The sequence below is a fragment of the Bufo gargarizans genome, chromosome 1, assembly GCF_014858855.1.
Source record: "Bufo gargarizans isolate SCDJY-AF-19 chromosome 1, ASM1485885v1, whole genome shotgun sequence".
In the NCBI taxonomy this organism is placed as follows: Eukaryota; Metazoa; Chordata; class Amphibia; order Anura; family Bufonidae; genus Bufo; species Bufo gargarizans.
The window spans coordinates 130,395,886-130,407,043 of record NC_058080.1 but is presented as its reverse complement, the minus strand read 5'-3'; the positions used below and the strand labels follow the sequence as shown (position 1 = coordinate 130,407,043).

The following is an 11,158-nucleotide window of genomic DNA, read 5'->3' as shown; positions in this document are numbered from 1 at the left end:
GGGTGGGAACAGCATGATAAGTCCACAAAGTGGCCCTATGACATAGTGGTGAGGTGGAAGCAGCATCAGGAGGCCACAGAGTGGCACAATGACAGTGTGGAGGTGGCGGCAGCAGCATCAGGAGGAGGCCACAGGGTGGCACAATGAAAGTGTAGAGGTGGCAGCAGCAGCATCAGGAGGCCACAGAGTGGCACAATGACAGGGTGTGGAGGTGGCAGCAGCAGCAGCAGCAGGAGGAGGCCACAGGGTGGCACAATGACAGTGTGGAGGTGGCAGCAGCAGGAGGAGGCTACAAGGTGGCACAATGACAGTGTGGAGGTGGCAGCAGCAGCATCAGGAGACCTGAGTGGTGAGGTGGCAGCAGCATCAGGAGACCACAGAGTGACCTGCTGACAGAGTGGGGAGGTGGGTGGCAATACCAACACCAGCTGAAGATGGTGAGTGAAATAAGGAGCACTTGACATCCGATGTGTGGCATCAGGTGGGTGGCAGCATCAGAATTGTAGCTGAGGCAGGTAGCCAGAAGAAACTGTTGGTGTGGATGATCTAGTCTGATGCATCAGACATTGGTGGGTGGAAATCCTGGCTGATCCATGCCTGATTCATCTTGACAAATATCAGTATCTCCACATTTTGGGTGGACAGGCGAGTTTTTCTTGGGGTAACTATGGCCCCCGCCGCACTAAACACCCGCTCTGATGCCACACTACTGGCTGGGCAGCGGCCAACTGACTACATAGGATGTCTCTATAGTAGTTCAGTTAATCCTCCCTCTCAGCGGGTGTAAAAAAGGCCCCCATTTTGGACCGGTAGCGAGGGTCCAACCAGGTGGAGAGCCAGAAGTCATCCCTCTGCCGAATGCTGACAATTCGGCTGTCACTACGCAAGCAAGTGAGCATGCATCAGGCCATTTGTGCAAGTGACTCGGAGGGACTCCCTGCCTCCATCTCCACTGCATACTGCCACGGTGTGTCTGGGTCCTCTGCCTCATCCTTCTCATGGCCCTGTAGCTCCTCTGGCTGCTCCTGCTCCTCATCTCCTGTCACCTGTGTATAAAAACCACCTATTTCGCTACACATTGCTTGTGCTCCAATGTCCTCCTCCTCCAGTTCAACCCCCACAGGGCTCATGTGGCCGTGAGATCAAGGCGCCACGTCTCCTGTCCTCTGACCAGCCAGATTTACCAGCATCTGCTCCAGGACATGAAGCAGTGGAATGACGTTGTTCATCCCATAGTCCTGGCAACTGACAAATAATGTGGCCTCCTCAAAGGGCCTGAGCAAGCGGCAGGTGTCACGCATGAGCTGCTACTGGCTGACATCGAAGTTACACAGGGGAGTACTCCTGTCCGCTTGGATCATCAAGAAATCGTTTATGGCCTTTCTTTGTTCGTAAAGTCGGTCCAACATATGGAGGGTGGAATTCCAACGGGTCGAAATGTCGCAAATCAGCCTATGTTGGGGGATGCCATTCTGCCGCTGCAGCTCAAGGAGGGTGTGCTTTGCGGTGTGCGAGTGGCTGAAGTGCATGCAAAGTTTCCTGGCCATTTTAAGGATGTCTTTCAGATGGGTGGAGGACTTCAGGAACCACTTGACAACCAGATTGAACACCAGTGCCGACACCATGTTCTTCCCGTTGTCGGTCACCATGGTTCTGATTTTGAGTTGTTGTGGAGAAAGCCAGGATTCGATTTCTTGATGAAGGATACGGAGTAGTTCCTCCCCTGTGTGACTCCGTTCGCCCAGGCAAATGAGGTTCAGAACAGCGTGACACTGCCTTGCCCTGGTATGCTGGAGGGGCACTGTGAATTGTCCCTGCAGTGGAAACTGAGGACACAGTGGAGGATGAGGAGGCAGAGGCGGACATTGTGGCAGGACCAACGGCGTGAGAACATGGAGGCAGAAGCGGCATCACCTCGTCAAGTTGCTGGTGTGGCTGTGCAGGAACCACATTCACCCAGTGGGCCATAAAGGACATGTATTGTCCCTGACCGTAGTTACAGCTCAACAAGTCGGCGCTGCCTTGCACTTTGGCAGACACCGACAGGCTCAAGGACTGGCCCACCTTCTGTTCTACATACGTATGCAGGGCTGGTACTGCCTTTTTGGCAAATAAATAACGGCTTGGGACTCTCCACCTCGGCTCGGCATAAGCCATCAGTTGTCTGAAAGGTGCAGAGTCCACCACTTGGAAAGGAAGGGACTGCAGCACCAGCAACTTGGCCCGGAGCACATTCAGCTTCTGTGCCATTGGATGAGTGCACGCATACTGTTCTCTCTTGGCAATCGCTTCGGTGATCAATTGCTGACAAAATAACTGATGAGGAGTAGGAGGAGGAACAGGAGCATCAGGACTAGCAGATGATGGAAAGGACAGACAGCTCCCTTCAGCTGAAGTGGTGGAGCCTTGACTGCCTGAAATCGGGTGCATGCCAGTGGGTGATGCAGCGGTTGCTGCGGCAGGCTGTACCACCACATAGGAGCCACAGTTCTCCCAGGCCACTTTATGGTGACGCTGCATATGTTGACGCCGGGCCGTGGTGTTAACATTGGCACCCTGGCCACGCTTCACCTTCTGCTCACAGATTCTGCATATGGCCATGTTCACCTCCTCCGGCGGCTTAACAAAAATCTGCCGCACCACCGAGTAGGTGATTTTACCCCCAACACTATGCACTGACTGACTGCTACCACCGCTGCCTCCGTGAATCCATGCAACTCTACTTCCTGGGCAGGTAGGCTCCTGCGAAGCGTGTGGTCTACCAGGGGCCAGTTTGGCTCCTGACATCTCACTGCTGCCACCCTGCTGACTCCCGGCCACACTAACAACTTGCTGGCTCTGCCGCTCCCTCACAGGCAAGCTGCCACCCTCTTCTCCCGATGATGATGAAGCCCCTAATTCACCTGGCTCCCAAGTGCGATCAGCTACATCATCATCGAGTACTGTCTGCACGTCACTGATGTCCTCCTCAACTGTCTCTGGGTCAGGAACCTGACCGCTTACAACACCAGCTCTCATGCCACTCTCCAAATCACTACTTGCCTGCCTACCGGAGGAAGCGGCGGATGTCTCCTTCACATCTTGGCTGGCCAGTAGCTGCTGACTGTCCTCTAGTAGCTCATCCTCGCTGTATAGTGGAGCTGAGCCCACAGCATATAATACTTGTCTGGCTGAGGGAACAGAAAAGGACAGAGGCAGGTTGAGGACAGGTGAGGGCACATGGCCTGCTCCCGGGCCATGCCAACTAAGGGTTGTGTCTGACAAACTCACCGACTCTTGGCTGGGGGTGTCTGATGTCTGATGACCGAGTCAAACATTCAAGAACCGCTGGGTTGCTGGTTAAGACACGACCGCTAGATGACACCGGGAGCTCAGGCCTCTCGCTGCAACTCCTGCTGCCACACCCCCTTACTCTGTTGCGACCTGTTCCTAAGCCAGAAAAATTTTGGCCTCTGCCACTCCCCTGTGCAGTACCTGCCACTTCTCTGTCTGACATACTGTTAGATCAAATAAATAAATAAAAAGGAAATTAAAACACCCCAAAAAAGTCTGTAATTTTCTCACTTCATCACACAACGGCTAATAAGCCCTTTTTTTCCCCCACTAATACACGCCAAAGAAGGCTTTGGAACATATAACTGCACCGCTGAATGGCAAATAGGCCCTTATTTTTTTCCACTTATACACGCCACAAAAGGCTTTAGAACATATAACCTCACCGCTGAACGGCAAATAGGCCCCTACTTTTTTCCACTTATACACGCCACAAAAGGCTTTAGAACATATAACTGAACAGCATAACGGCAAATAATATATATTTTTTTGCCACTAATACACGCCAAAAAGGGCTTTAGAACATATAACTGCATGGCTGAACGGCAAATAGGCCCTTACTTTTTTCCACTTATACATGCCACAAAAGGCTTTAGAACATATAACTGCACCGCTGAACGGCAAATAGGCCCTTGCATTTTTCCACTTATACACACCACAAAAGGCTTTAAAACATATAACTGCACCGCAGAACGTCAAATAATATATATTTTTTTTGCCACTAATACACGCCAAAGAGGGCTTTAGAACATATAACTGCACCGCTGAACGGCAAATAGGCCCTTACTTTTTTCCACTTATACACGCCACAAAAGGCCTTCGAACATGTAACTGCACTGCAGAACTACAAATAATATATTTTTTTTGCCACTAATACATGCCAAAAAGGGCTTTAGAACATATAACTGCACCGCTGAACGACAAATATATATTTTTTTGCCACTAATACATGCCAAAAAAGGGCTGTAATTTTCTCACTTTACCACACAACGGCAAATACATTTTTTTGTGCCACTGAGGGCCCTTGCACACAACCGTATGCCCTCCGAGACATACGGTCCGTGAGCTGGCCTTATGTCCCGGAGTGGAAAAAATGAAAGCTGAGCTCTGATTGGTTGCTATGGACAACTAAGACAGTTTTACTCTTAGGCTACTTTCACACTCACGTTTGGTGCGGATCCGTCTTGGATCTGCACAGACGGATCCGTTCAGATAATATAAACGTCTGCATTCGTTCAGAACGGATCCGTTTGTATTATCTTTAACATAGCCAAAACGGATCCGTCTTGAACACCATTGAAAATCAATGGAGGACGGATCCGTTTTATATTGTGCCAGATTGTGTCATAGAAAACTGATCCGTCCCCATTGACTTACATTGACTTACATACGTTTGGCTCAGTTTCATCAGACGGACACCAAAACGATGCAAGCAGCGTTTTGGTGTCCGCCTACAAAGCAAAATGGAGACGGAACGGAGGCAAACTGAGGCAAACTGATGCATTCTGAGCGGATCCTTTTCCATTCAGAATGCATTAGGGAAAAACTGATCAGTTTTAGACCGCTTGTGAGAGCCCTGAATGGATCTCACAAACGGAAAGCCAAAACGCCAGTGTGAAAGTAACCTTAGGCAGTTTTAATAAATGAGGCCCACTAAGTGCTGGAGTTTTTCTTGTCTTTACAGGGGTACATCTATCAAAAAGTTTTTATTACATATTACCAGTTTGTTTTTTCATAAAAAAAAAAATTGATGGTTTTCTGGATATATTTTTTTAAGTTACTCTACGTATTTTACTTCCTGTCTTTTCTTTTTAACTTCCTTCTGTTTTGCTTGGCTTTCTCAGTCAGACCATTCACTCTGACCAGAGAGGGAGGAGGGGGTGTTACTCAGTTAGAGGACTGCTGATTGGTTACCCATCTATGCTGTTCTTATAATTTGTGCTGCCCGATACAGAATGACAATATTTTAGATTTAATTTTCAATGGCCTAATCCTGCCAAAAATCAAAAAACGCAAAGAATCTTAAAAAAAGTCCTATGTATTTGGTTTTTAAAGGAGCTTTCCAAGTGTTTTTTTACTGATGACCTATCTTCTGGATAGGTCATCAGTATCTGATTGGTGGGGGTCCGACACCCAAGACCCCCTGAGATCAACTGTTTGAGAAGGCATTGGTGCTTGCAGTAGCACTGCGGCCTTCTCTCTACTTACCAAGCACAGCGCTGTACATTGTGTAGTGGTTGTGCTTGGCATGGCAGCTCAGCCCCATTCACTTCAATGGCTGAGCTATTCCTAGGTCATGTGACTGATGAATGTGAAGTCACATGGCCTAGGAAAAGCTAGAGAAGGTTGTGGCGCTACTGTGAGTGCCGCTGCCTTCTGAAACAGCCAATTGGCGGGGTCCCGGGTGTCGGACCCCTACTGATCAGATACTGACGATCTAGCCATAGAATAGGTCATCAGTAAAAAAAAAACACTTGGAAAGCCCCTTTAGAAATGTATCCCTTTCTGATGGATGTGCCCTTTTAAGTTCATATTTTATATTATTTGCATTCTTTCATTCTGTCTTTATTATGTCTATATTAGCCCCGTTTATCATTCTGTGAATTAAAACACAGACAGTGGAGTGATCTAAGGTCAGGGTTAGGCCTGTAATCAGAAATTCTGATTATTATTTTTTTGCCTTCTTATCTATTCCCTTACTGTTAACTGACTGTTTACTATAAACCGAGTCTGTGTGTTTTAGCCAAGCAGGCGATGAGCTTTGTCATTCGCTTAACCGTTTATATGTATCTTGTGCCCCTATTGTGTTGGGGGAAGTAAAAACAGCATTTCACTCGGTAGATCTGGGCACGGTTAAAAGTAGGCTTGGCAGTGGTAGAACAGGTTTGGCCTCCTGTTTTCTCTACCTTCTTTCCATTTTGAATGCAATCTATAAATCGCTGCATCTGTGACGGAGAGGGCACAGAGCGGAGCGGGTGACAGGGCGTTACACCCCATGGTATTGTCAGTGGTTGCAATCCCCCCCACCCATCCATCCACATGGCTGGAGCTTCTGCTGTGTAAGCATGATACTGCTCCACAGATTGGGATCAGATAAATCCTAAAAAAAAGGAGAAATGAAACAGGTGCCTTAAAAAAAAAAGAAAACATAGCAAAGCTGAACAAAACTGTCTTTCGTATGAAACGTAGACCGTGCCTCCTCACAGATAGGGAAAGGTGGAACTCCCTCACCATTCGTGAAACCTACATGAACACATTCAAAGCAGTTCTTCCTTTGTAGTAAAGGTATCTGGAGAGGAATGCTGTACTGGCCCATGGCCAGTAAGGGCTCACTGAACAGGATAAAATTTCAGTTTGGATGTGCGGGAAGCTGCTTGTGTTAGTTGGGAGTAAGATTCTGGTTTGGTGAGTTTAAGGGCAGGGAGTAAACCAGCAAGAGACAGGCTTTTCACAGAGTGAAACTGATAAGACTGCTCCAGCCAAGCTCCAGCGCTTGACTCCGAATACAACTTTATCCGCTTTTCCTTAAGTAAAGCAGAGTGGGCATTCGGCATGCCTCAGGAGGGATCACATACCTCTAATGATTTCCGTCTAGTCAGGCTTTTTTTGTATTAAAATGTCCTTCTGAGACCCTTTTTAAATTATTGGAATGTGCAGCATTTGGGCAGCGAGGATTTGAGATTAGTGGCAACCTGCTAATTGAGATTTTTTTTTTTGCTGTGCATTTTTTTTTTTTCCAGCTCTCAGAGGGAAAAGAAAAAAAGTAAGAGAAGGTGAAGACTGAGCGTTCAGGCTAGAGGGTTTGGTTGCTATCAACAACAGGAGGTGCTCCGAGATCCTGCTCAGGAAAGCAGGAGATGCAGTAGTTTTTGGAGTCACACAGAGACGTCTCCAGAGCGCAGGTTTACTGCACAGGACAGGGGAGCCACTTGGCCTCTGCAGAAGCCCATAAAACCAGGTGAGTGTTAAACTTCAGCAAAGCGTGTTTATTACAGATCATCAGGGAACATGCAGGCAGCGCTTGACCCGCCACGCTATGCTCAGGGAGTTAACTATTACTTTTTAGCAATTGATTTGTGAATGGTGAAAAAAAACAGGATGTTTTGCAAGAGTTTTATATCATCCATTGGAAATATTTTATTGCTTTTACGACCCCTTCCTCATATCATGCACCAGTATATAGCACGGGACACTGGTGCCATATGTTTACACAGGGCTATACTGACAGCTAGCAACACGTCATCTTCACATTCGGATCCTTGATGTTATAGTATGAGTGCACTTAATAATTTTGGACAGAAATCTCTAGACACTAAGAGGAAGGTTTATAAAGACTCAGGCTTTGTGCGCCAGTCTTTGATATCCCCTGCGCTGCTAATATATAATGAGGTGCACGCCTCGCCATGTATTAGGTGCATCCTCCGGCAGTCTGTGCACCAGATTTGTCTTCATTTGCTTCAGAAAATGGGTGAAAATGAAGATGAATTTGTGGCGGCTGCTGGTAATATCTCCTACCTGCCCTCGCCATACCTAAGCGCTGAGGTGGCACGCATATTTCCGTCATGACTGACAATTTTCAGGTTGAAGGCTTTGTTAAATTTGTGGGCACCATTTTTACAGCACCCAAAAGCTGTCAGATAACCTGTCCCAGGTCAGCCTAGGAGTACACAACAAACAGCTTGTACAGGCTCAGACTAGCCCACAGGGGTACAGGTGTGACCCTGAGCAAGGTGGGCCCTTGGTCTCCCACCGCCTGCACAAGTGGTACATCACGCAGTATAATAGGCAGCATACAGCTTCTCAACAAGCCTATATTCATATAAAGACTGGGGAGGTTATTTAACAAATTACCTGAATTATTATTCTAGACACATCAGGAGGCTGAGAAGACTTCTAGGCAGGCCAGACAGTATCTTGCCTTCTCAAAGTTGCTGCAGGGACCACCATAAGCAATCGCCTTATAGCATCTTCTTGCTGCCTGCCACTGTGTGAGCGGATAATATTTGCATGTAGCTGAATTTTACAGGTGGGCCATGGGAACCCCAGTCCGACGCTGACATGTATCTGTATTGTAGGCTTTAGTGCGAATGCATCAAATCTACATAGAAGCGCATGACAGTTTAATGAACTTTGTCGCACATATGTTCTACCATTTTTAATCTCAGACACGTTTAGCATATGTGACCCATTGTCTTCAAATGCAGAACTTATGTTGTAGAGGACTTTTCAAATAATGGGGCATTCTTAAATTTTCATACAAGCTAGTAGGTGGTCATTACATACTTTATAGTTCAAGATGCCTTTGACATTGCTTCCAAGTGGCCTTATTGCCCTGTTTGGTTGTTATGTCCCATGCTGACATCTAAAGTGGTCTGAGGTCCCTCAAAAATGTCCACTCAATTCACCTGTTACCATGGATGTGGTAAGAATAACCCATCCAGGTGTAGCAGGGTTCAAGGGAATTTTCCTCCCATTCTTCTGCCCTGTGCCATCCGTACTTCCTGGAGTTTATATGTAAATGACTTGTATGCCACATCACCATCTTATTGTACCCGCTGAAAGGGAAAGTATTTGACATGCTATTCGGTCCGGAGCAGGAAGCTTACATTTCTAATACTTAATTTGACAGACTTGTACCTTATAGCACTTGATGTATTGAAGAATATCATTTAAAGTATATACGAATGATTACCAGTAATACTGTCAGTCTACTTTCCTGAGCAGAGGTTACCCCGAGAGCCATAAGAGCCATCTAGAGTCAAACCTCAGTTCTCTGTGCCCTCTTTTTGCATAGTGCACGATTTTAGCTTGGGTTATTATCAGTCAACTTGGAAAGTATTGGAAGTAGGGAAGTATCCAGAGCAAAGATAACAGTTGAACCCGGGCTCTAGTGCCTAAAGGGGCACAAAGTCCGTTCAACCAATTAAGAATAGATGGAGGGCCCTCTTACTGATTCTGTATTGTGGCCCAACAGGTCATTGAGATTTGGGTTATGTTCAATGAGGGGAAATTGATAAAAAGCAAAACTGATTTCTCCTGATGTTCGTTGAGATATATATGACATACTATATTATATTTCACAATATGTACTCTGCAATAGATCAAATAATTATCAACCCAACAAATAAGTCATTGTTTTATATATCCCATGATCTGACACCTCATGCAGTCAGGTGCTTCATATGACTTCAAATGTCAACTCTGGGTAAATGGAAGATTCCAGAATATATTTAATTCATTCTGCATTAAAGGGGCTATGAAACTCCAGTAGCAGGCAGGCCGGGAGCGTAACGTCACTCACTGCGTCACGCGCCTGCTCCTCCCACTTTATGAACGAAGCAGGCGGAGCAGGCGCGTGACATAGTGAGTGACATTACGCTCCCGTCCTGCCTGCTGCTGGAGTTTCATAGCGAGTACAAGTGCAGAGGATTGCGCTACTACTGAAGAGGATTGCCATACTTTAATAAACCTCCCATGTCTACACTTTATATATAAAGACTGCAGTGAGCGGGGCCCGGTATAATAGAGTACAGTGACTGCATCGAGCCCCACCGCCATTCCAACATCAGTTGCCTGCCTCCACTCCCTGTATTGGGGGTCAGTATTTACACAGGGACACTGTTATGGGGGGATCTGTGGATGATGCTATATATGTGTCATCCACAGATTCCTCCCCCATAACAGTGTCATCCACAAATCCCACCATAACAGTGTCATCCACAGATCCCCCATAACAGTGCATTATCCACAGATCCCCCATAACACAGTGTCATCCACAGATCTTCCATAATAGTGTCATCCGCAGACCACCATTGGTTCAAAACCCACCAAAAGCACACCTTTTGGTTCAAAATATTTTTTCCTATTTTCACCCTCTAAAACCTAGGTGTGTCTTATGGGCAGGTGCGTCTTATAGGGCTAAAAATACGGTACATGAGACCAGTCTCCCCCATACAGATTTAATGATTGCGGGCAGTTCTTCCCTGTTTACAATGGGCGATGTGCTGCAGCTGAACAATGAATTTAGGTGCAGGATGAAAAACACAAGTGTGACAGATGAGTGCTTGCTTCTTCATTAGGTGTTCGCCAGCATTGGGGCAATTTTCACCCTGATCCTGGGCCCGTTTAAGAAGGCCTTGTGTCATAGCACTGTCATGAGAGCACATAATGTTTTAAAAAAATAAATTTTAAGTTGTATACTGATGACCGATCCTCTGTGTAGGTCATTAGTATCTGATCGATGGAGGCCCTACACCCGGGACCCCCACTGATCAGCTGTTTTTGAGAAGGCACCGGCTCTTATAGTAGTGCTGTGGCCTTCTCTCTGCTTACCAAGCACAGCTCCGGACATTGTATAGCGGCTTTGCTTGGTATCGTGCTCAACTCCATTCACCTCAATTGAGCTGAGCTGCGCCTAAGCCACTGACCAATGAACATGCCGTCAAGGCTCATGGGCCCTGGTGCAAGAGTTCAACTTGGGTCCTTCTTCCCTCAGTACTTCGCAGCCAGGGGCAGGGAAGCACATAGCCTTCGTGCTGCCTGAGGCAAAAATTGAAACAGCATCCCCCCATGCCAGATCCTTGACCTAACCCCTTCCCTCCAGCCAGAGGTATAACTTGACCAGCGTGTACTTTCTATACTACTAGTGTCTTCTTATGTGGCACAAGGGGCTTTGGGCCACCTCAGGCTCCCTAGCCAGGTAGCGACTGCTATCTCTGCACCCCCTATAGCTGCATCCCTGTCAGTAGGGGTCCCTGGTGACCCTCACCGATCAGATACTGTTGAGCTATTCAGAGGACAGGTCACCCGTATTTAATTTATTTGC

General features: G+C 47.0%; 1 protein-coding gene across 2 annotated transcripts in view; it reads left to right on the top strand.

The window, feature by feature from the left end:
- The first annotated feature begins 6,615 nt into the window (after positions 1–6,615).
- The window catches only part of RBM47 (RNA binding motif protein 47), a 147,969-nt gene continuing 143,426 nt past the window's right edge, over positions 6,616–11,158 (top strand). Inside the window, exons 1-2 of one of the 2 annotated variants that reach the window (XM_044298524.1) lie at positions 6,616–6,738; positions 7,074–7,291. The gene's annotated coding sequence lies outside the window, so the exon portion shown is untranslated. Of the gene's footprint in view, positions 6,739–6,761; positions 7,292–11,158 lie in introns of those variants that run through there. The other variant, XM_044298541.1, reaches the window with a different exon arrangement.